Source organism: Pistacia vera, unplaced genomic scaffold (assembly GCF_008641045.1).
Source record: "Pistacia vera cultivar Batoury unplaced genomic scaffold, PisVer_v2 Contig290, whole genome shotgun sequence".
Taxonomy (NCBI): Eukaryota; Viridiplantae; Streptophyta; class Magnoliopsida; order Sapindales; family Anacardiaceae; genus Pistacia; species Pistacia vera.
The window spans coordinates 896,047-921,792 of record NW_022196102.1 but is presented as its reverse complement, the minus strand read 5'-3'; the positions used below and the strand labels follow the sequence as shown (position 1 = coordinate 921,792).

At 36.0% G+C, this 25,746-nt stretch overlaps 2 pseudogenes; one reads left to right on the top strand and one right to left on the bottom strand.

Annotated features, from left to right (window-relative positions):
* Positions 1–206: 206 nt before the first annotated feature.
* LOC116134659 lies at positions 207–2,746 on the bottom strand (annotated as a pseudogene).
* A 7,486-nt stretch (positions 2,747–10,232) lies between these two features.
* LOC116134652 lies at positions 10,233–12,687 on the top strand (annotated as a pseudogene).
* Positions 12,688–25,746: the final 13,059 nt, after the last annotated feature.

Below are 25,746 nucleotides of genomic sequence, written 5' to 3'. Positions count from 1 at the left end.
CCAATCAACAAGCCACATTATCATATCCTCCCGTCATTAACAACAAAATGCAAAGGTATTGAAGCGCAAATCTAGTCTCCACTCTATGAACAAAATAAAGAAATACAACAATCTATTATGATGTAGAAAGTATCGGTTGATCAGAGGACAAACCAAAGTTTAATTGTGAGAGGAGCTAACCCATGGAGAATACAATCTCCAACAAATCACCTGCCCTCAGACTTAACAAGCTGCGAAAACACCCTACTCATTGAAACTCCTGAGAGATCATCACAATTGACACATCAGAATGTGCAGCAGAAACACTAGCATCAACCGGGCTGAAATTGTTAATCTGAGGGAGAGCTCGCCGATCAAATTAGTACTGTTTTCTTCAGGATCACCTTGAACAACTGCCTCCTGAAGTTGAAGAGCATATTCTAGATTCCACAAGACATCTCCCATTGAGGTCTGTCAATACCAAAGTCGCCAAGCATTTCTCAGCAGTTTCCCAAACTTCCTAAGAGAATCTGTCTATTTTTCCTGCAAGAGTAGAATCTATGATTTGCTCCAGCTGCCCCTTCTTCTGCCATTTCATAGCCCTCAGCTAAATTCACCATTTCCTTGGAAGGGTTGATCTATAACAGGTCTTGCACATAGGACTTCAAACAAAACCACCCCAAATGAAAAACATCAGACTTCTCCGTCAGTTGTTGCCTTCGAAATATTCTGGATCAGGTAACCAAACTCCTTTCACTGCAGTACTCACATGGTTTGATCAATTTCAGGTCCTGTCTTTGAAAGACCAAAATCAGCAACTTTGCCATGAGGTTCTCATCAAGCAAGATATTCGCAGACTTTACATCACGATGAATAACTGCTTTCGCGTAGCCTGTGTGAAGGTAATGAAGTCCTCTAGCAGCTCCAATCACACCTCAATCTCTGCTTCCAACTCAAGCTGGGAAGACCTAAGCCATAGAGATGACCCTTGAGGGTCCCATTCTCCATGTATTCGTAAATCAAGATCATCTCATTCTTTTCATCGCAGTACCCAATCAGTGAAACCAGATGGCGGTGCCGGAACTGAGAAAGCATCTCAATCTCGGTTTGGAACTCTGCAAGTCCCTGTTGGGACCGGGGATTTCCTCTCTTAACCGCCACTTTTGTACCATCATTTAGAACTCCCTTGTATACCTTTCCAAAACCACCAATCCCAATAACCCAACTTTCATCGATGTTTAGTGGCTTCTTGAACTGCCACAAAAGGAAGCGATACCCCAAGTTAGATTAACACTAGCAGTTGTTCCATTAGAGTATTTACTCTCCATGTGTGAGAATTTCCTCCATTGATATATAAAGGAATCCATGTTCTTTGAGTGTCCCTGCTGCCCATTCTGCTTCTTTTCCGGACCACATAAAGAGAACTCCAGCCAACACCACCAAATAACCCCCCAACAATCACTCCCACTATCATGCCAACATTCTTCTTTGAGCTTGAACTGGTGATGTCAGGGGCCAGCCCACTGAGGCTGCTGACGAATTATTCATCTTCATTATCTCCAGACCATTTAGACATTGGGGTAAGTTTTGTGCAGTTAGAAGGACCAATACTTACACGAAGCTTTTGCTAACAGTCTTTAGTGAACATAATCCATAAATATGCAGCGGCTAAACATTAACTAAATAAGTATCAGATCAAGATCCTTAACAGCCATCCAGGAATCAATAAAAACATTGAAGTACAGCTCGTTAAGACCTGCACTTTCAATATCACAAAAGTGAAACCGAACAAGGTACTGAAATCCTGGTCCACATTGAACCTCCCAGGTCCCATTGAAATTGCTGTCAGGATCATCATCCGAGTTCATCAGGTGGCAGTACCATAGACAGAGTCTGGAGCAATTTGACGAGTAGCCCCGCCTGAACACCTTGACAGCAGAAATCTTAGATATAACTTTGGCAACATTTGCTTGAAGAAGGAAACTTTGATCAGGAACCCAGGTCCCCCAAGGGTACGTTCAGAGGGGTAACTGTCGGTCCACCCATGTTTACTCTATAAACTGTCTCCAACGCCTGCCACATCAGGCCTTGAAATTCTCTTGTGGGCTAATGAGGATAGCTCATCAGTAATGAGCTGGTCAGGAACTGAAACAACTTCAATGGCATTTATGAATGCGAATGAATTGTTTGACGGACTGAAAGTGATAACAAGGTTATCAGTGGTTACATTCACCGAAAACTCTTTAACTACTTTAGAGTTTGTAGTGAATTGCTAAGGGGCCATACTTTTGGCTGGAAACTGAAAAAGTACTTTGCTCATAATGAAATTCCCCGAATCAAATGGATTGAAGTAAGCCGAATCCAGTGCCTACCAGTTTGGCTAATAGAGAAGGTGTACTTCGAGGATCCAGTAAAATTCTAGCTGTTTGATACAGCGACGAATCATTGGAGGAGTCACAGGTTTTGAAGTGTTGACGGTAATATCTTGTGGAGAAGAAGCAATTTATCAGCCAATTTATCAGCCATGAACCACACGACCACCACTGTAGTTGGTGAGTGATCCACAGTCTATGATGTAATTGTCTTTGGGAGTATATGACAACAACCAAAACATGCTAAACACAAGACTGACACAACCCAGATTAACAATGAACCCTCTACAGTCCATCTAAGAAAGTCTTGAAATTGATTAAGCAATAAAACGCTTGGTCGTCTTAGAGCTTACAATGAAACGAATCTACGGTTGCAATACAGAAATAAAAATACAAAAACTTTGCTGCTAATTTAAACACAACTGGAATCAAGAACCCATGTAGAATACGAATAAAGAAGAGAAAAGATGTCACCTTGAAGATCATTCAAGCTCCAACAGAGAGAAAGAGGCGTTAGATTTGTGAATTCACAAGTAAACAGCAAACTCTGAGGACCCTTTTGGAGTATTTGAGAACGTTAACTACATAACAGGAAAATATTGAAAACAAAAATAGTGGAAACAAATCTACCAAGTGCAGCCGGTTTGAGGTTGGTGACGAATCCAGATATTGACAGTTTCCAAGATTTAAAAAAAAAAAAAAAAAAAAAAAAAACAAGGAAATGATGGAAACAGAGTCAAAAGCAGTGGAACAAGATTGAAATAAGGAAACCAGCTAAGTTTTTTATTATAAAGAGCTGAATTTGTCTTGGAAAACCAAATTTGATGAATATGTCTAGAAGTGAAAGTTAAAACGAAGATCAAAATTCAAAACACAAGTAATAAATCAAATTTATGAAAAGGTTGTTTTTCTTTTTCTTTTTCTGTTTTAATGGTGGTAAGTAACAGACACATATAACTCCACTACAAGAGCTTAATTGGGTTTAATTTATTAATGGTTGAATTGTTGTCTGATTCATAGAAAGAGGATATGGTTGGGTAATTATTACGTGGAATGAAGTCCATCATCAATCAATGCGTCAAATTTGCTTTATTTTTTTTTCATAGGGTCACCCCCTTTATACACCCTAATTAATTCGATAAAACTTCTAATAACTATCCATGTTAACCCCATAAAAACTTGAATTTAAGATTTTTTAAATAATATTTCAACTTTGAAATTCATTAATTGATATAAAGGTTTTTTATGAAAAAAAACGTGATATTTAAGTTACGTCTAAAAGTGGTCTCATGTGGTTGTAAAAAAACGTTTATTCTCACTATCTTCACCCAACCTTTTTTGCTTTTGGATGTTTCAATTTTTTATTACCTTCATTGGAAGATAAAAACTATAATTTAATTCACATGTGAACTCTTTCTTTTAAGAATTTTAGCTATGTGTTTGGGTCAGGTGTCCGACTCCATGTGAATGTGAATTTAGTAGTGGATTGGATTTGACCTAATGTTAATGGGGCTAAATCCAGGCCAATTGAAGGACCTTTGAGTAGAGAATTTATCACCACGTTCCATCTAATTTCTTCAACATTCAATATGTTTGATTTTCTCACCTTCAAAGTTTTCTATCTATTGGATTTGTAATAGTTATACAACCTGTGTTTTGTTGGAGGATTTGTCAACTGAATTGGTTTTAATATACGAATTTAAAAGAAGAAATGGGTTTAAATTAAATGAATGGATTTGAACGAATATTAGATATGAAATCTATAAGAAAAAAGACAAATCCGAGTCATATCAGCTACATCTTTCACGCTTTCACACGCTGAAAGATAGAAAAAAATATATTATGTTTGAAAATTTATTGAACCAATCTTCAGAAATAGCAGCAAAATGCAAGACTGAAAGACTATGATGGTTGGCACATGAAACTTCGATCAACTTTCAGGGCAACGTCTCTGTAAAGACTGTCACTTCAATTGGGCTTTAAATTATATGCAAAATTTCTCGCTTTCAAATGGCGAAAAGAAGAAAGTAAAAGATTACAAAAAAAAAACAAAAGGCAAACGCGTTGAGTGGGAGTTGGGCATCGGTGTCTGATGCAGCAAAAGTTTATGCGATATGTTGAAATGAAATGAAATCCCATTTCTGAGGTTGGCAATTGGAAAGCTTGACTTCAATTATTTCATGATTTCATCAACAAAACTATCTCTACAATACAATATTTAGCCGTGTTTAACGTTTAAGCGAATTTTATTGCTCCAACAAATGCTGAATAAGTCGTGTGGGACATTGCAATTCGTCAAGAGTAAACAACTTTTTCCCACTCAAGGTTTGCCTTAATGACTTTCCCCCCCCAAAAATTTTAAAATGTCATTTACTATCCCTAACTTTATATTCTGCCAATATCGTTACACTGATTCCAACATTGTTACGACTCCATATCACCACATTTTTATTCTTCGATCATTATTACTAAAATCCCTCAAACGTTGCTCCTCGACCTCATGAATCGAGCGATTTGTGCAACACGCAGCTGCCACTACCAATCAGATTTCGATCAATCTTGACCACTAAATCAATCTCCTACTACAAGATTCACTGACATCCCCTCTTCAAAAGTCTCACTAGTCTAGACCGAGTTTGTTCTCTGTTTGTCCTAAATTGGAAAGTGTTCTGGATAGTAAACAAATATAAAATTTGGGTAAATAATTGTGTTTTGAAACTTTTGTGATGGAAAAGGTTATTAAGGCAAACTTGCGGGGAAAAGGTGGTTTAGGTCATTCATCAAATATAAACTCTCTATGTGACATCCAAACCACCTTTTTTTTACACTTTCTTATAGCAATAATGTTCATTTTTCTTCTGGTTCAAGTTTTTGGAGATTTGTCACCTGGAAAGTTAAATGTTAATATAAAAATAAATAGTTTCATGAATTATCAAAATGGAATAGGATTAGCAGAAGAAATAAGGTGGATGTTGGCCCCAAAGATGACTGTTTTAAGCGGGTGTAACAACGTCTATCAAGTTTTATGTCACTGAGTACGGATCATCACAGCTCAGGCCTAGGGCCTACTTCAAGAAACGTGTTTATTCCATTAACATATGGACAGACACTATTAGAAATTCCCCGTTACTTTTTTTTTTACATAAATTTAAAGCTTTATCGTAAGAAACAAACAAGATGAAATGAATATGGATTGATGCAAAATAATTGTGGATTTTTTTAAAGGTATTGTTTAAAATGGTGTCATGTAAGACAGAAATAAAATAATGACAAAATCAACTGAAGTGAGGCAAATTGGAAACTGGGAAATTAAAAGGATTTAGTTGACTGCCCAATTGCAGGGAATGCACACATGGCCACATTGATATTATTAGAACTAAAAGGAGTACACAGATTCAAAACTATGCACATCGTGGCAATAAGCTGTTTAACAGTTGGCAAAAACGAGTGAGATAGCTGTCAAATGACAGGAGGAATATTACAACATTAACTCTCTCGTAATTTTCTTTCATAATCACTAATTATTTCTAATAATTAGTCAATTGTTATCGAGGTTAATCAATTACGACTGTCATATTATAATTGTGAGAGAGGATTTTGGTATAGTATTATTCATGTGAATATAAAGAATCCAACCCAAATTTTTTGAATGTCAATGCAATAAATTCATTTTATCACATAACATTTCTCATTTATAATTTAAAAAAAAAAATATTTGTCTTTAGTCCCCAACTTTAAGTTTAAGGGGATACATTTGCAATAAAAAAAATTATTCATCTTGTTTTTTTTTACTTCAATTTTTTATATCTATAACTAACAAAAAGTTAAAACTAAATTTAAATGAGTCTAAATTAACAATAATATTTGACCAAGTCATTATATCGTTATCATATGTATTAATTTGTTTGCGGATTGAAACATGAAGTCTTTCATCAAGTGATCAATTTTGAATCTATCTTGACAGAAGAAAAATCTTATTTCATATATTAAAAACAAAATACCCATATCACAAATTCTCATTTAGGAATTTGTGATACGTAGACCTGAAAACAATTAGTCTTAATTATACATCTCATATTGACAAAAGAAAAATCTAGTTTCATTCCGTTAAAACGAAACACTAGTATCACAATTTTTTTGTGATACTGGTTTAAATTGATTTTTTTATATACTTTATTATTATTCTTATTGATTTAATATACTTTAAATTTAATACGGTAATATAAAGTTTTGAATTAAAATATTGAAGATAAGAAGATCTTTTCTATTACAATTATATTCCTGCTTAATTTAAAGATGGGCTAAAGACAAAAATAGCGGGGCTACAAATTAGTTCCCTTCAGTTTTTCTTCTTCTTCTCATTATTATCCAAAACTAATATCCAAAAAATTATATATTTTATGCTCTTTTGAAAAACTATTTGGGATATAAATGAAATTGTTTATATTTTTGCAAATAGTTGTTAGTGAGGGCAGGATTATCTTTTTCTGGTAGTGTATCTCCAGTTGCGCATAAACTCAACTAATCTCTTGGTGCCTTGATAACGACTGGATAAATTTTTCAGTGACACCTCATTAGTGTTTGAAATGACTCGAACTTAAAAACTCATTTCACCACTTGCTCTTTTACTATCAAATCACCTAGGGGTATTTTAATTTATATTATCTTATTAACCCTCATATTAAAATTTACCTAACAAATTTCATTATACATAATATCTATCAAATCTTACCTTTTTCTAAAAGCAGGGGGCGATCCAGTCTTGTTTTAGGCGGATCATGCCCACCTCATTTTTTTGTTTAAATACTAATTAATATTTATAGAGTTTGGTCAACTCTAACAAAAATATTATGATAAAAATATTATTTTGTAATTAGTTTTTATTTTGACATACTCTAATTTTTGGATCCGTTACTATTTAAAAGACCCTTTATGTTTATATTTCCACTTGAAATCTTATACTTTCTCAATTGTCTATTCTTCATATGTATCCACAATATCAGCTTGTTTTGAATATAAATTTTATGTCGTTTGTATGTTTTAAGAGCAGTCTACTGCAGTTAGTTCATATTATTAGTTTACTGTAATTGTTAGTATAGTTACGAGTTAGTTAAGTGTTAGTTGCATCCAGCTGTGTAACTATAGTTAATAAATTCAGTAATTAGATTAGAAGGACTAAGGTTGGTTAATAGCAAAATTGCGGTTAAGCTTGTTTAGTTTTGTCACGAAAAACAGACAATGCGAGTAAATTCTTTCTTCATGTAAAGCTCTCCTTTCTTCATTTTCATTTCAATGCAGAGATTTGAATTAGAAAGTTACGGGATTTTAGCTAAATATTTTCCCTTGGAATAAAATTTCAATTCAGTAGCAATACTGCAAACCTCAGGAAGCCTGGTCATCTGGGACATTGAGGTCCTAATCCAAACCAAAACAGCCTAAAACTAAGAAAATGCATAAGAGACTCAGGCATTATGAAGCATCTGACTGCAGTAGATAATAAGCACACTTCAGTACATTTGTTAATGGTTTCAAAAATAACCAAAGCAACTCCAATGATCCATGTTAGGGGGACTGAAGTCTACAGTAAAACAATTTACAACCGAAGACAATTGGCTCAGTTCATTATCAAGCAGATAATATGTAAAGTGCAAAAAGTTACTAAAATCAGAGCATATCATCAAAGAATCCAACTGGTGTTCTTCATTTTTAATTTCGTTTCTCAATTATATTCTGGTGTCTTGAAAAAGTTTTCTAACGATAACACAGTTTCACTTCAGTATCAACAAAATGCAAGGTTAATCAGAAAAACTAAAATGAAAGAATAATGAAAAATGTCCAGCTCCATCCAATTACATGTCAAGTGTCAACTGAAATTTTCAAGCGACAGTCACTGTCTCTGTCCCTGTTGCCGTCACCATCGTCGCTGTTGTGGTGGATGTTGATGGAGGGGCAGGTGGCCGTGGCACTGGCTGCATGCGGTGATGGCCCGTGAGATGGCGGTGGTAGTGGATGCGGATCACTGATAATGCTTGAACACCGTTAGACCATCTTAACCAACAGTAAGTCCCTAACTAAGATTTTCTATCAGAACCTGCACCGAAAAAGTTTAATCTAGAATGCTTATATAACTACTACTTCCAAAAACTTACAGGTCAAGAGCGACACTTCCTTTACTGTGCTTAAGATAGGGATGTGGTTCTTCAACCTGAGGAAGTAAAATGAAGCACCATCTGCATATGGCACCTTTACAGTACACCCTTGCATTCCTGGAGCATTACTAAATTGCAGAAGAGTGTTATCTGCCATTGCAACTCTGGTTGATAGAAAGGTCTTTGGAACTGTGTATGTGCACTGGAGAAGTACTTCTCTAAGAAAATCTAGCAGAATTAAGTAAAAATGAGAGTTTAGATTGTGCTGAAGTGAACCTTAAGAAAGGATTCTACTTCTTGATTGAGATTTCCGCTGGGTTTTCAATTGAGAGAGAGAAAGAAAGTTTCTTAATTCTGAAATGTGAAACCAGAGCACAATGTGAGAATATTGTAGTGTAGTATAGTGTATTGTATTAATTTATGATAGACTATTTTAACAAGAAAGTATTCTGATACAATGGCTGTCAGTATAAAGCAACTAGAAGACAAGCTTCCATATTTTGTGAGATGCTTAATTAGTACATATTCATGTATATAATTAGTTGTCACCTCAATACTTACGAGGAATATCAAATCTGTTTACTTTTTATCAGTCACAATTTTATATTTGTATGTTTAAATTAATGTTTGTATGTACGTTGACTGACTTTGTTCATCAAAGTCAACTCTCTTGATTTAAGCAGAGCAGCATTATACCTACAGTTTTTTCTTATAACCTTACTGTGATAACTCGCGATTGATCAGTTTACAGTGGATCCCGTCTACTCAAATGCAAATTGACCGATCGCAAACTGCTATTTCAAAATTGTATAAAAAAGTTATAAGTATAGTTTCATTGCGGACAAAACTATAGTATGTAAATATAGAACAAAAAAAAAAGTTCAAAAAAAAAATTCGGAAAGATCTATTCTAGGACAACCTCAGGCCCAAAAACTTGATAATTTCCTGGAATTGATTCATGTAAACCATGAAAAAGGAAGGAAAAAATTGGAAAAAAAAAATAGTAACTTTTAATCTTCTCTAGACATCCACAATCTCCTCAATCCATAGAAATAACGTTTGCTAGACCAAAAATATTATCCCAATATTACGCTAGTTAGAGTTACATGCAAAACACTTATTTATAACAAGTTATTTAATATTGAAATATCACAAGTTAAAATAATTAATAAATTTCTTCCCATATGATCATAGAGATGTCAAATAGACCGAGTAGAAATACATAATATAAAGTTATATGTGAATATATTTAATACCAAAAAAAAATTTGATAAAATAACCCATTTGACATGTCTTCATCATCACGCTACAGTATATGAATCAAGATCCATCTTACCCCACGCCAAAGCCATGTTACAAAGTCAATGTCTACTCCCATATATAAATGGCAAAAGTCTTTAAACTCTTCTCGTGCTTCTGCATCTGTTAGTGCAATTAGGCCACAATGGCTAATTCCCTTGTCCTACTTTTCTTAGCTCTTTTTGCTTTATCAGCATCAGCTGATGGTGGGTATTGATTTTACCAGTTATTTATGTATATTTTCTTTCATTATATGTCCATTTTTAACGCTTAATTAATTAATTCATTATACTTGTTTGCAGTGAGCATTGATTGCGGGGCATTTGGTAGTTACATTGATGAAAATATTCAAGTATGGATGGGAGATGATGATCTTATCCAAACTGGTGAGTCTAAAGTTGTGCAATCTGGTAGTAAGGTATCGGATCATATAATGAGCACACTTAGAGTGTTCACGACCAGGAAAAAGAACTGTTACACTATCGAAGCCGCCAAAGGAGAACAAGTTCTTGTTCGTGCAAGCTTCTATTATGGAAATTATGACAAAAAATCAGCTCCCCCACGTTTTGATCTGCACTTTGATGGAAACTATTGGGCCACAGTTGAGACTTCAAGCGAAGATGTTATTTCTTATGAAGCAATTTACGTTGTAAAGGGCAGTGAAATAAGTGTCTGTGTTGCTCAGACAACTCCAAACCAATTCCCGTTTATATCAGCACTTGAGATGCGACGCCTGGACTCAAACATGTACAACCATGTTGATGCGCAGTATGCTTTGTTTTTGATAAGTAGGATTGCTTATGGTGCAAACACCACTATCAGGTTAGCCACACCACTGCTTAACATTAGAAACTTCTAATATTTCACGTTAAATTACTTAACATTCTAATTTATGCTACACTTTTCAGGTCCCCAGATGATGTTTATGATCGAATATGGGTTCCAGCAGCGATTGGAAATGGATTAACTAAGGTCACAAGCGATGCATTACTCATTGATGTTAATATACCAGATGATCCTCCACAAGCTGTCCTGCAAAATGCAATTACAACTTCAAGCACATCTGAGTATATAGTTCTACGCACTAATTATTTGCCAACTGAGGAAGTTCCCGTCTATATCAATATGTACTTTTCTGAAGTGGCTGAGCTTGATTCAACCCAGAACAGATCCTTTTTGCTTTACATAGACAACAAACCTGAGTCAAAGACCATTGTCCCTCCTTATGGAACTGTCTCCGAATTTTACATTAGTAACGTGACTGCGTCTTCAAACACTTCATTCTCCTTGGTCGCGACCGATGATTCAACGCTGCCTCCTTTCATAAATGCCATCGAAGTTTTTCTTATCAGTGATCCACTAACAGATGGGACTAACAGCAATGATGGTTGGTCTCAAAATTCTTACTTGATTTTTCAGTTATCTTGTCCTCACATTATGGGATTATTACAAAACTAATAATTAATTTGCTCTGATTTATTAGTGGAAGGATTAGCTTCACTCCAAAGTCAATTCAGTGTACTACAGGAATGGGGCGGAGACCCCTGTCTTCCGGCTTCTTTTACATGGGACTGGATCAATTGTAGCACTGGTGCCAGACCTCGCGTAACAGCACTGTAAATTTCTGCATTGTTCTTGTTCAGAAAGCTTGAATTTCATAATCATCATTAAGTTGAATTATTTATTTAAGAAAATTTTTCCAATTTTCAGTTATCTCAGTGGATTTGATCTCTCAGGGCCACTTCCTGATTTTAGTTCCATGGATGCTCTTCAGATAATGTAAGTTAAAGAGGATGATCATTATATATAAATTACTGACCCTATTCAAGTCATATATATAGTTCTAAAAGTGTCAACTTTCTATCCATATGTATGCAGAGATTTGCACAATAACAGCATAAGTGAAGAAATACCTGATTTCCTTGGCAAATTTTCAAATCTGAAACAATTGTGAGATGTTGCCCGCATAATTTTCTCTTATAATTACATTGTTGATATTATATTTTCTTCCATGAGAACTAACAAACAATATTTGTTTTCTTCAATCCAGGAATTTGGCTGATAATGAATTCAGTGGACCTGTACCCGCATCATTATCACAGAATAACAAGTTAAAATTAGAGTAAGTTGACCAATTGATTTTTTAATCTATTGAATTTGGTGGGAATTAAGCTAGACTGAGTTTAACATACCAAAATTTAACACAATGATTCATTGGATCATGTTCACAGTGTGTCAGGCAACCCAGATTTGTGTGTCTCTGGCAAGTCATGTCAAACAACTGATGGAACTTCATCGGTCACAAGAGGAAGCAGGAAGAAAAAAGAAAAAGAAACTACCTGTAATACTTGGCTCCTCTATTCCAAGTTTCCTTGTTTTTTGTGCTATTTTTGGAGCTGTTGCTGCATGGCACCATAGAAGAAAAAACAGCAGCTATAGCTTCACTCAGTGCAGGTCAGCCAACTAGTCCTAAACTGGTCATTATAAGCTTCCATTTGCATATCTAATGTTTGAAAGAAGCAATTTATGTTAACATTACTATGATCCTGTGGTTTCAACCAAGCTTTTTAGTAATTAAGCATCAGTGCATTGAAATATATGTACGGGTTAAATGTTAATTATTTCTTATAAATGTTTCTGTGTATTTTAATTAGGACAAGCTGGTTCAGCCAATAAACCTAACGGCAGCCCACAGGGAGGGACAATGAGTACACAAATGGTGGGCAAAATGGGTCAAGCAGTGATCAATGAGTTCAAAGTCAGCATTGAAGAGCAAATAACTTCACAGGTCACCAATCAAGTTGATGAGATAGCACAAAATGCGCAACAGCAGGATGTGAGGAACGCTTGATTTCTCTTTCTTTCTCAACTTGCTTTTCATGCAAATTGGAAGCCTATAGTTGACTGCTAAAAGTATTTTTACATTTTTGTTTAATAATATATATGTTTGCCCAGGATGCATGTAATGAGTCCTACCTCCTGGTTGGCTGGTAATTCATATATATATAATGGTGTACTCAGAATGCATGTTTAGTAGTATTTCACTTTCCGAAGTCAACATTGAATTTGTAAGAGTTTAATTATATTTCCATGGCAAGTAGGGATAGAAAAATACCATTTCATTTGCTGGCAACCTTTAAGTAATATTCTGCAGTTCCATTTGCAAGTTATCCGGATCAACCTATTTCTGACTTATGATGCATCAATTTAATGGTCAAGAAGTCAGATTTACTTTCTAGAAATTAAGCGCATTGATGCTCATTCATTAGTTATAAATTAATGGTTCGCAATCGCCCTATCATAAAAACCCAACCTATGGCATGGAGACACAATTTAGCAGAAAAATAAATGAAGGAACTGAGGTGGGTGTGGTCTTAAATATATTATATGTTAAATATGCTGTACAATACGATAGTCAGGCGTCTGCTTGCAGAAACGAGGCTGAAAAGGAAGAAGGCTGGCTCAACTTGATGTCAATTACAAAGGAAAGAACGTACAGATATTCTCAGAGACAAGTTTTTCAGAGAATGTTTGCTAAGAGTTTTTCGTTTCAATTGTCTTGTCTTGTTTTTCATTAACTTAATCAAAGCTTATATATGGGCATATGATATCATTTTATACATCACGGACATGCTAACTCTGCAAAACATTAAATTCTAACCTAACCTACAGAGATATTTACACAATATTATCATAGAGTCATACATTCTTACTTAACACAAAATTTGTCAAACTTAACATCCCTAAAGGTTAGTTAAACCACTTCGGGTAGTTGACCAACTCTGACACTTTTTTGATCGGCTCTAAATCATCGACCTCTTTCAGGGCGCATAATGCTTCTGATCGCATGCTCATTTGGTCACATTGATTCATTCTTGTATTGTTTCTAGGTCGCATTACTTCCTGGTCACTTCTTCTAGATCACATGCCCTTTGAGTCACATGCTCTTCAGATCGTTTCCGATCACATCTACTTCAGCTCGCATCCATCTTAGCTTTGCACATTTGATCACAAGCTTCAGATTGCGTAGCCTTCAGATTGCATTCTTATGTTTCCAGCAAGACATCACTTGCTTTAACACATAGATAAAGCATGGTTTAAAAATGTATTTTTCATATCTTACCTATAAACTAAGAAGTAGCAACTAGCCTAAATTGAAATTTAATAGAATGTGGAATAAGTATTATACTTTATAGTAAGTATTAGATATATTGTGTAATGAAGCAACTAACTCAGCCTAAGAATTCTATATTTTTTATTTTATTCGCCATGGCTAGTGTGCAAGTTGTTCACAGTATAAGTTGCAAGGCCAGGCTTGCCTTGCCCTACCGCCNTTTGAAATTTCATTAATTTGATATAAAGGTTTTTATGAAAAAAAACGTGATATTTAAGTTACGTCTAAAAGTGGTCTCATATGTGTGTAAAAAACGTTGGTATAATTATAAAGATTTCAATGTCTATTCTCACTATCTTCACCCAACTTTTTTTTCTTTTGGATGTTTCAATGTTTTATTACCTTCATTGGAAGATAAAAACTATAATTTAATTCACATGTGAACTCTTTTCTTTTAAGAATTTTAGCTATTGTTTTGGGTCAAGTGTCCGACTCCATGTGAATGTGAATTTAGTAGTGGATCATTGGATTTGACCTAATGTTTAATGGGGGCATAAATCCAGGCACAATTGAAGGACCTTTGTGTAAGGAATTTATCACCACGTATCCATCTAATTTCTTCAACATTCAATATGTTTGATTTTCTCACCTTCAAAGTTTTCTATCTAAACTGGATTTGTAATAGATTATCAACGTGTGTTTTGTTTGGAGGAATTTGTCAACTGAATTGGTTTTAATATATTAATCTAAAAGAAGAAATGGGTTTAAATTAAATGAATGGATTTGAACGAATTCATTTAGATATTGAAAATCTATAAGAAAAGAAGACAAATCCAGAGTCATATCAGCTACATCTTTCACGGTTTCACACGCTGAAAGAGAGAAAAAAATATATTATATGTTTGAAAATTTAATTGAACCAATCTTCGGATATAGCTGCAAAAGCAAGGCTTAAAGACTATGATGGTTGGCACCATGAAACTTTGATAAACTTTCAGGGCAAGCGTCTCTGTCAAGACTGTCACTTCAATTGGGCTTTAAATTATATGCAAAACTTATCGCTTTCAAATGGCGAAAAGAAGAAAGTAAAAGATTACAAAAAAACAAAACAAAAGGCAAACGCGTTGAGTGGGAGTTGGGCAGTCGGTGTCTGATTCAGCAAAAGTTTATGCCGTATGTTGAAATGAAATAAAACCCCATTTCTGAGGTTGGCAATTGGAAGCTTGACTTTAATTATTTTCATAAATTTCATCAACAAAACTAATCTCTGCAATACAATATTATAGCCGTGGGTTAAGGACGAATGTTACCGACAAATGCTGAACAAGTCGTGTGGGGACATTGCAATTCATCAAGAGTAAACAACTTTTTCTCACTCAAGGTTTGCCTTAATAACTTTTCCCACCCAAAAAGTTTCAAAATGCTAATTTACTATCCCTAACTTTATATTCTGATCAATCGCCGGTTGATTTTAACATCGTTACGACTTCATTCCACCACTATTTTCTTCTTCGATCATTACTTATTAAAATCTCTCAAACGTTGCTCCTATCGACCTCGTCAATCGAGCGATTTATGCAACACGTAGCTGCCACTCTCAAGTTAGATTTCGATCAATCTTGACCACTAAAATCCAATATACCATTACCAAAAGACTCACTGATATCCCCTCTTCAAAAGCCTCACTAGTCTAGACCGAGTTTATTCTCTGTTTGTCATTAAATTGGAAAGTGTCTTCTGGATAGTAAATAAAATATAAAATTTGGGTAATAAATTGGTATTTCGAAACTTTTTGGATGGAAAAGGTTATTAAGGCAAACCTTGGGTGGGAAAAAGTGGTTTAGTCATTCATCAAATATAAAACCTCTCTATGTCACATCCAAAGCAACACTATTTTCTTACACCTTTTTTTTATAGTAATAATATTGATTTTTCTTCTGGGTTCAAGTTTTTGGAGATTTGTCAACCTGGAAAGTTAAATGTTAATTATAAAATAAATAGTTTCATGAATTATCAAAATGGAAATTAGGATTAGCAGAAGAAATAAGGTGGATGTTGGCCCCAAAGATGACTGTTTTAAGCGTGTGTAAAAACGTCTTATCAGGAGTTTTATGTCACTGAGTAAAGCCGGTCATCACAGCTGTCCAGGGCCTACTTCAAGAAACGTGTTTATTCCATTAACATATGGACAGGACAACTATTAGAAATTCCCCGGTTACTTTATTTTTTTAACATAAATTTAAAGCTTTATACGTAAGAAACAAAACAAGCAGAAATGATATGGATTGATGCAAAATAATTGTGGATTTTTTTTAAAGAGTGGTTGGTTTAAAATGATGTCATATGTAAGACAGAAATAAAATAATGACAAAATCAAATTGAAGTGAGGCAGAAATTGGAAACTGGGAAATTAAAAGGATTTAGTTGACTGCCCAATTGAAGGGAATCGCACACATGGCCACATTGAATATTTTATTAGAACTAAAAGGAGTAGACAGATTCAAAACTATGTACATCTTGGGCAATAAGCTGTTTAACAGTTGGCAAAAAACGAGTGAGGTAGCTGTCAAATGTCAAGGAGGAATATTACAACAATAACCCTCTCTCTCTCGCTTTCTCTCTCTCCTAAATTTTCTCTCACAATCCTGAAATTATTGCTCATAATTAGTCAATTGTTATGAGCTAATCAATTACGAGCTGTCACGTTATGATTGTGAGAGAAAATTATTGGTATAGTATTATTTAATGTGAAGTAGTAAAGAAGCCCAGCCCAAATTTTTGAATGTCAATGCAATGAAATTCATTTTATCACATTAACATTTCTCATTTATAATTATAAAAAAAATTATTTTTCTTTAGTCCCCAACTTTAAGTTTAAGAGGGATATAGTTGCAATAAAAAAAAATTATTCATCTTTTTTGTTTTGTTTTTTTTTTTTTTTACTTCAAAAATTTATATCTATAATTATAAAAAGTTAAAACTAAATTTGAATGAGTCTAAATTAACAATAAATTATGTGACAAAGTCAATCAATATCATTATCATATGTATTAATTTGTTGGCGGAATTGAAACCTTAAAGTTCTTGCAATCAAGTGATCAATTTTAAATCTATCTTGATAGAAGAAAAATCTTATTTTATTATATTAAAAAAAAAAAGTACCCAATATCATAAATTCTCATTTAGGAAATTTGTGATACCCAAACATGAAAACAATTAAGTAATTAATTATAAATCTCGTATTGACAAAAGATAAATCTAATTTCATTTCCTTTAAAACCAAACACCTAGTATCACAAATTTTTTGTGATATTTGATTTAAATTGATTTTTTCTTATACTTTATTATTAATTCTTATTGATTTAAATATACTTTAAATTTAATAACGGCAAATATAAAGTTTTGAATTAAAAATATTGAAGATAAGAAGATCTTTTCTATTACAATTATATTCCTGCTTTAATTTAAAGATGGGGCTAAAGACAAAAATAGTGGGGGCTACAAATTAGTTCCCTTCAGTTTTTCTTCTTCTTCTCATTATTATCCAAAACTAATATCCAAAAAAATTATATATTTTATGCTCTTTTGAAAAACTAGTTTGGGATAATAAATGAAATTGTTTATATATTTTTGCAAATAGTTGTTAGTGAGGGTAGGATTATCTTTTTCTGGTGACAATGAGTGTTCGATCCAGTTTACGCATAAGCTCAACTAATTTTTTGGGGTCTTGAAGTAAATGATTGGATAAATTTTTTCAGTGACACCCCTATTAGTGTTTAAAGGGACTCAAACTTAAAAACTCACGTTCAACCACTTTGCTCTTTTACTATCAAATCACGGTGATTTTAATTTTATATTATCTTATTAAACCCCATATTAAAATTTACCTAACAAAAAATTTCAAGTGTACATAAATATCTAGTCAAATCTTACCTATTTCTAAAAGCAGGGGCGGATCCAGTCTAGTTTTGGGTGGATCATGGCCCAACCTCAATTTTTTTGTTTTAAACACTAATATGTATAATTTCTAGATTTTGATCCACTCTAAAAAAAATATTAATGGATAAAAATATTATTTTGTAATTAGTTTTTATTTTGACATATTCTAACAGAAATTTTTGGATCCGTTACTGTTTAAAAGGACCCTTTTATGTTTATATTTCCACTTGAAATCTTATACTTTCTCAATTGTCTATTCTTCATATGTATCCACCAATATCAAGCTTTTATTTGAATATAAATTTTATGTCATTGTAAGTTATATATATAAGTGTTTAAGTTTCAATCCATATATGTATGTTATTAGAGCAGTCTATTGCTGTTAGTCAGATTAGTTAGTTTACTGTTAATTGTTAGTATAGTTACGAGTTCGTTAAGTGTTAGTTGCATCCAGCTGTGTAACTATAGTTAATAAATTCAGTAACTATGATTAGTAAAGGTTGGTTAATAGAAAAAGTTGCGGTTAAGCTTGTATATAGTTTTGTAACGAAAAACAGAGCAATACGAGTAAATTCTTTCTTCATGAAAGCTCTCCTTTCTTCATTTTATTTCATATGCAGAGATTTAGAATTAGAAAGTTACCGGGAATTTTAGCTAAAATTATTTCTCCTTGGAATAAAATTTCAATTTCAGTAGCAATACTGCAAAACCTCAGGAAGCCTGGTCATCTAGGGACATTGAGATCCTAATCCAAACCAAAACAACCTAAAACTAAAGAAAATGCATAAGAGACTCAAGGCATTATGAAGCATCTGACTGCAGTAGATAATAAGCACAAGCTTCAGTGCATTTGTTAATGGTTTTAAAAAAATAACCAAAGCAACTCTAATGATCTATGTTAGGGGGACTGAAGTCTACAGTAAAACAACTTACAAAACCGAAGAAAATCGGCTCAGTTTATTATCAAGCAGATAATATGTAAAGTGCAAAAAGTTACTATAAAATCAGAGCATATCATCAAAGAATCCAACTGGTGTTCTTCATTTTAATTTCGTTTCTCAATTATATTCTGGTGTCTTGAAAAAGTTTTCTAACGATAACCACAGTTTCACTTCAGTATCAACCAAATGCAAAGGTTAATCAGAAAAACTAAAATGAAAGAATAATGAAAAAATGTCCAGCTCCATCCAATTACATGTCAAGTGTCAACTGAAATTTTCAAGCGACAGTCACTGTCTCTGTCCCTGTTGCCGTCACCATCGTCGCTGTTGTGGTGGATGTTGTGATGGAGGTGGGCAGGTGGCCGTGGCACTGGCTGCATGCGGTGATGGCCCAGGTGAAGATGGCGGTGGTAGTGGATGCGGTATCACTGATAATGCTTGAATCACCGTTAGACCATTCTTAACCAACAGTAAGTCCCTACAATAAGATTTTTCTATCAGAACCTGCACCGAAAAAAGTTTAATCTAGAATGTCTTATATAACTACTACTTCCAAAAACTAACAGGTCAAGAGCGACACTTCCTTTACTATGCTTAAGATCGGGATGTGGTTCTTCAACCTGAGGAAGTAAAATGAAGCACGATCTGCATATGGCACATTTACAGTACACCCTTGCATTCCTGGAGCATTACTAAATTGCAGAAGAGTGTTATCTGCCATTGCAACTCTGGTTGATAGAAAGGTCTTTGGAACTGTGTATGTGCACTGGAGAAGTACCTCTCTAAGAAAATCTAGCAGAATTAAGTAAAAATGAGAGTTTAGATTGTGCTGAAGTGAACCTAAAGAAAGGATTCTACTTCTTGATTGAGATTTCCGCAGAGAAAGAAAGTTTCTTGATTCTGAAATGTGAAACCAGAGCACAATGTGAGAATATTGTAGTGTAGTGTAGTGTATTAATTTATGATAGACTATTTTAACAAGAAAGTATTCTGATACAATGNCTTATCAGATTAAGTTTAATAGTTTAAATAAGATTTAGAATCTTAGTAGGACACTAAGTCCTATTTTGGGAGATAATCCTTATCATGAAAGAGATATGATTTCTTGACCTTATCAGATCAAGTTTATTAGTTTGAGTAAGATTTGAAATCTTAGTAGAAGAGGAAATAGAATGGGATTCTAATTTCCTATTTATAAATTATTGCAGGCTAATGGGCTGAAACCCAATTTAGTTTAACTTATAGGATAGCCCAACTCATAGAGTGGGTAGGTCGCAAGGTGATTTTAAGCGTAGGCCCAATCGGGATTGGTTTGAGGCCTTGGGCCGTGACATGTTTATTTCGTTATTGGGCCTCGTCAAGCCTAAGACGATTTTTGGCCCTAACACAAGTTAAGTTGGTTAATTTTGTTTTCTTGGGAATCATATAATCTTTTTTCTTAGTCCCTGTTAGAACCCCTCTGTTATTCCCACCTGTAGAAAACACTCATGCACTACAATTTCCAGAATTCATAATCACTGCCACAACACACAAGCACACTCAACCAAACATTATGAAATTGTTCAGTATTACTATTAATATTCAAAAAGTACCAGTACAATCTCACAAGATTAACAAGTACAAGAAGAAGAATGAATAGTGAATGACAATAAGCAGATTCCCAAGAACAAATTAAGAAGTAAAAAATAGAAAGGACAATCAGCTGGCTTCGAGGGCTAGTACCTCCCCAACCCAATTCCCCTCTACTTTTTCAATACCAGAAATATTCTCTGTCAACCTTTTTTACGCCCAACTCTTACTCTAACAGAATTATTCCAAATCCAATCCACGGATGCCACCTGTCCCATGCTTATTGAGTAGAAAAAGTGTCATTTTATCCTCTTTGCCCACTCTTTTTCCTTCTACTGAAAATGTGCACCAACGGGGTCTCATCATTACCCTCCCCAAGGAGAGCCACCTTGTCCCCAAGGTGGAAGAAAGGAAATTGGCTGTCAATAGAGGTGAAATCCTCCCATGTGTTCTCATATGTGGGCAAGCCTTTCCATTTGATTAAGACTTTCAAAGTACCATTCAAAAGTTTTCGCGTGCGTAAAACTTCCTCGGGTTCGACTTGCAATACCAGATCTTCGTCCAGCGCTGCTGGAAAAGGTTGGGTAATGGGCGGTGGATACTTTGTTTTCTTGAGTTGTGACACATGGAAAACATCATGGATGCATGCCGAAGGGGGTAGATCCAGACGATAGGCCACTGATCCAATCTTTTCTTTAACTTCAAAAGGGCCGTAGAAGCGGGGGCTAAGTTTCTCATTATACCGACGAGCCAAAGAACGAAGGCGATAGGGTTGTAACTTAAGGTAAACTGAATCTCCCACTTCCAGTTGAACTTCCCTTCTCTTTGCATTGGCATAGTGCTTCATTCGGGTCTGGGCCTTGAGGAGATTCTCTTGTAACTCAGCTAGGATGACACTGCGAGTTTGCAGTTGACAATTCACTTCATTGAAAGGTGATCCATGATCTGAAAATTTAAGAAGAGTGGGAGGATCATGACCATAAAGTGCTTTAAAAGGGGTCATACCTGTGGAGCCATTGAATGTCGTATTAAACCAGAACTCGGCCCAAGAGATCCATTTAGGCCATTGGCGACGCTGACTACTCACAAAACAGCGAAGGTACGTTTCAACACATCGATTCACCACTTCCAATTGGCCATCTGTTTGAGGGTGGTAGGTCGAGCTCATGCGAAGCTGCGTGCCCGAATGTTTAAACAATTCCTTCCAAAAGTGACTGATGAAAATCCGATCGCGGTTGGATACAATCGATCGTGGAAACCCATGTAGCCAGACAATCTCCTTGATGAAAAGGTTGGCAACATCTATGGCCATGTAGGGATGCTTAAGGGTCAAGAAGTGGCTGTACTTAGTCAATCGGTCAACAACTACCAGGATGGTATCGACACTATTTGTTTTGGGAAGCCCGGTGATGAAGTCCATAGATATGTCTTCCCAAACCTACTTAGGAATAGATAAAGGCTGCAATAAACCGGCGGGACTCAAGGCTTGGTACTTATTTTGTTGGCAAACTACACAAGAGTCGACAAACTCCTTGATATCTCGTTTCATGCCCTCCCAATATACTACACTGCTGAGCCTTTTAAAAGTGCGAAAGAAACCCGAGTGGCCCCCAACAGGAGATGAGTGAAACTCATGTAGAAGTAGTGGAATGTGGGCCCATTTCTTTGGGACAACTAGTCGGCCATTACACAAGAGATGGTGGCCAACTAATGTGAATGGTGGATGGCCATTGGGATCCAGCAACAACTTTTGAACAATCCCACACAATTTGTCACCTTGTTGAATAACATCCTCCAATTCTTCAATACCTGCAAAATAACTTACAGATAGTCCATTGAATTCCACCTGTTCACTTCTTCTAGAAAATGCATCAGATACCCGATTCTCAGCCCAAGGTTTATAATGGATGATAAAGTTCAACCCGATAAGTTTAGTAACCCATTTTTGTTGATCTTCACTCAGTAACCGCTGATCCGTTAGGAAATGGAGGCTCTTTTGGTCTGTCCTAATAATGAAGCGACATCCCAATAAGTAATGTCGCCACTTCTGAACTGCCATCACAATAGCAATTAATTCCAGATCAAAAACTAATTTAAGCTTCGACTGCGCTGATAATCATTTGCTCAAAAAAGCTAACGGTCTACCCTCCTGCATCAGGTTAGCCCCTAACCCACTACCTAAGGCGTCGGTCTCAATGATAAATTCCTTAGCAAAATCCAGCATGGCTAACACCGGAATCGATGTCATTATACTCTTAAGCTCATCAAAGGCTTTTTGGGCTTCCGTGTTCCATTGAAATGCATCATTCTTAAGTAAACTGGTGAGAGGAATGACTATTTTCCCGTAATCCTTGACGAACCTTCGGTAGTATCTAGTCAAACCTAGAAATCCTCGTAATGCCCTGATATCCTTGGGGACTGGCCACTACAAAACACTGTCGATTTTTGAAGGATCAACCACCACCCCACCCGCCGAGATGACTTGCCCCAAGTATTCTAATTCCCGCTGACCGAAGAAACACTTCTTCCTATTGGCAACCAAGTGGTGTTCTTCAAGTGTGCTAAGGGTGATCTCTAAATGCCGGATATGATCCTTTATTGTATGGATGTGAACCAATATGTCATTAAAGAATACCAAAATGAACCGACGTAGAAAGGGCCGAAATATGTCATTCATCAAGGCTTGGAAAATGGTTGGGGCATTAGTCAAACCAAAAGGCATGACTAAGAACTCATAATGGCCTTTGTGTGTCCTAAAAGCCGTTTTGTGGGTATCCTCATCCTTTACTCGAATCTGATGGTAGCCTGACTTCAAATCTAGTTTAGAAAAAATTGAAGCTCCTCCTAATTCATCAAACAATTCGTCCACCACTGGAATGGGAAACTTATCCGGAACCGTGATCTAATTAAGAACCCTATAATCAACACAGAATCGCCATCCGCCGTCTTTCTTTTTCACCAATAACACTAGGCTGGAAAAGGGACTAAGGCCAGGTTTAATGATTCCGGTAGCTAACATCTCACCCATCAGTTTTTCTATTTCATTTTTTTGGTAGCAGGGATAGCGGTAGGGTTTGATATTTGGGGGTTGGGAGTCGGGGTTAAGGTTAATGGAGTGATCTTGGGTTCTAGGCAGCGGTAATCCTGGAAGTGAAGAGAATACTGACTGATACCGGACCAGAACTGGTAAAATGCTGCTGTCCTTTTCAACTTGTGATTCCCCTAGCTTCTGTATATTACCAAGCTCCACAAAATACCCATGTCCCTCGTGCTGGATTGTCCGAAACATAGCTTTTAATGAAATCAGAGTCTTGCTCAGAGAAGGGTCACCCAAAATTTTCACGACTCTGTCTCCTAGCGTGAACTTCATCACCTGTGTTTTCCAATCCACTGTTGTCTCCCCCAAAGTTTCCAACCATGCCACACCAAAAACCACATCAGCACTATTCATCTCAAATGGAAAAAAATTATGTATAATCGAAGTTCCTTGGATGTCTAACTGTACCTCCCTACATTCTCCCTTACATCGCACTCGATATCCGTCACCCATTCGTACCCCAAAGGTTCGCGTCTGCGTCTGCGTCTGCGTCATTGGTAATCCCAACTTCTCGGTCACACCCTTGCTAATAAAATTATGTGATGCTCCACTGTCAATCAACACTATCACTTCAGCCCCTCTGATTTTACCCTTTACCTTCATAGTTTTTCGACCTGAGATTCCCACCACTGAACTAATCGAGAGCTCCGCGTCATTTGGTAATTGCTCATCCACAGTTTCACTCAGATCTCCCCTAAAGTCATTTGTCTCATCCTGACTCTCGTCCTCCTCAATCAAAACGACGTGGAACTGCTTGTCTCTACACCGATGGCTTGGAAAAAATTTCGTGTCACACCGGAAACAAACCCCACGCGTCTTTTTCCTATGGATCTCAAGTTCTGTCATCTGTTTGGAAAGAAAATCTTTCCTAAAAACTGAACTGCTCGGTGGGCGTTGGACGGAGCTACTGCTACCACGTTGACTATCGTTCGGAGTACCATGGTTGGGTCGTTGGTTCCATTGGCGGCCTGATTGTGCAGAGAAATTTTGGTGTTGGATGGAGTTTGAATTTACGCTACCTGAAGGTACCAACGGGTTAGAGTTGTGTGAAAACTTTGACCCATTTTCCTATTGCCCAAATTTTTTACCCGGTCCACCACTATAGGCCCAATTCATTCTATTAATTCCACTACCCACACCAGAGCTTACACCCTTGTTTAACCCATGTTTTAACTTTTCCAAGGCCCAATTTTTTTCTTCTATCTTCTAGGCCAATTCAATTAGTTGGATTATGGAAGTGGGCTGGCCCAATCTGACTTCAACTTTTATTTCTGGTTTTAGCCCATTTAGAAAAGCAGCCCATAGCAAGTCTTCCTTCTCATCTCTCAATGGCGCAGACAGAGCTTCAAACTTGCGGCGGTAGTCCTCCACTGTCCCAGACTATCGGATTCCTATCAACGCTTCATACGGACCACCATCTTGGGATCCTCCGAACTGATGAAGCAGAGAGAGTTTAAATGCTGGCCAAGACATGACTGGAGCGTGGATTTCCATCCATTGAAACCGGTTTATCGCGTCTCCCTCCATACACACAGCCACCGTGTTCAACCTCTCCTCTTCCGCCACGTGATACACGTTGAAGTACCACTCGATTCTGAACAACCACCCGTAAGGATCTTCTCCGACGAATATTGGCATCTTGATTTTCTGGCTAGCATATTCTGGATGACGTCGGCCAGTTATTGCGTTTTCGTCATTCGTATTTGTGTTAGGGTCCCCATTCTCCTCCTCCTTGTTGCCAATAGTGTTCACCGGGGTTTCTATCGAACCACCCCTTTCAGCTCTTCTAGCTTCTTCTTCATCCTTACGTCTAATCCAAGCTTGGATTTCCAGCAAACAATCTCTCATTGTTCCCATGTCTTTCTCCACAACATCTAATCTGTTTTCCATCCTTGTTTCAACCATTCCCCAATCGTCACTACGCTCTAATACCAACTTGTTAGAACCCCCTGTTATTCCCACCTGCAGAAAACACTCATGCACTACAATTTCCAGAATTCATAATCACTGCCACAACACACAAGCATACTCAACCAAACATTTTAAAATTGTTCAATATTACTATTAATATTCAGAAAGTACCAATACAATCTCACAAGATTAACAAGTACAAGAAGAAGAATGAATAGTGAATGACAATAAGCAGATTCCCAAAAACAACTTAAGAAGTAAAAAATAGAAAAGACAATCAATTGGCTTCGAAGGCCAGTACCTCCCCAACCCAATTCCCCTCTATTTTTTCAATACCAAAAATATTCTCTGTCAACCCTTTTTACGCCCAACTCTC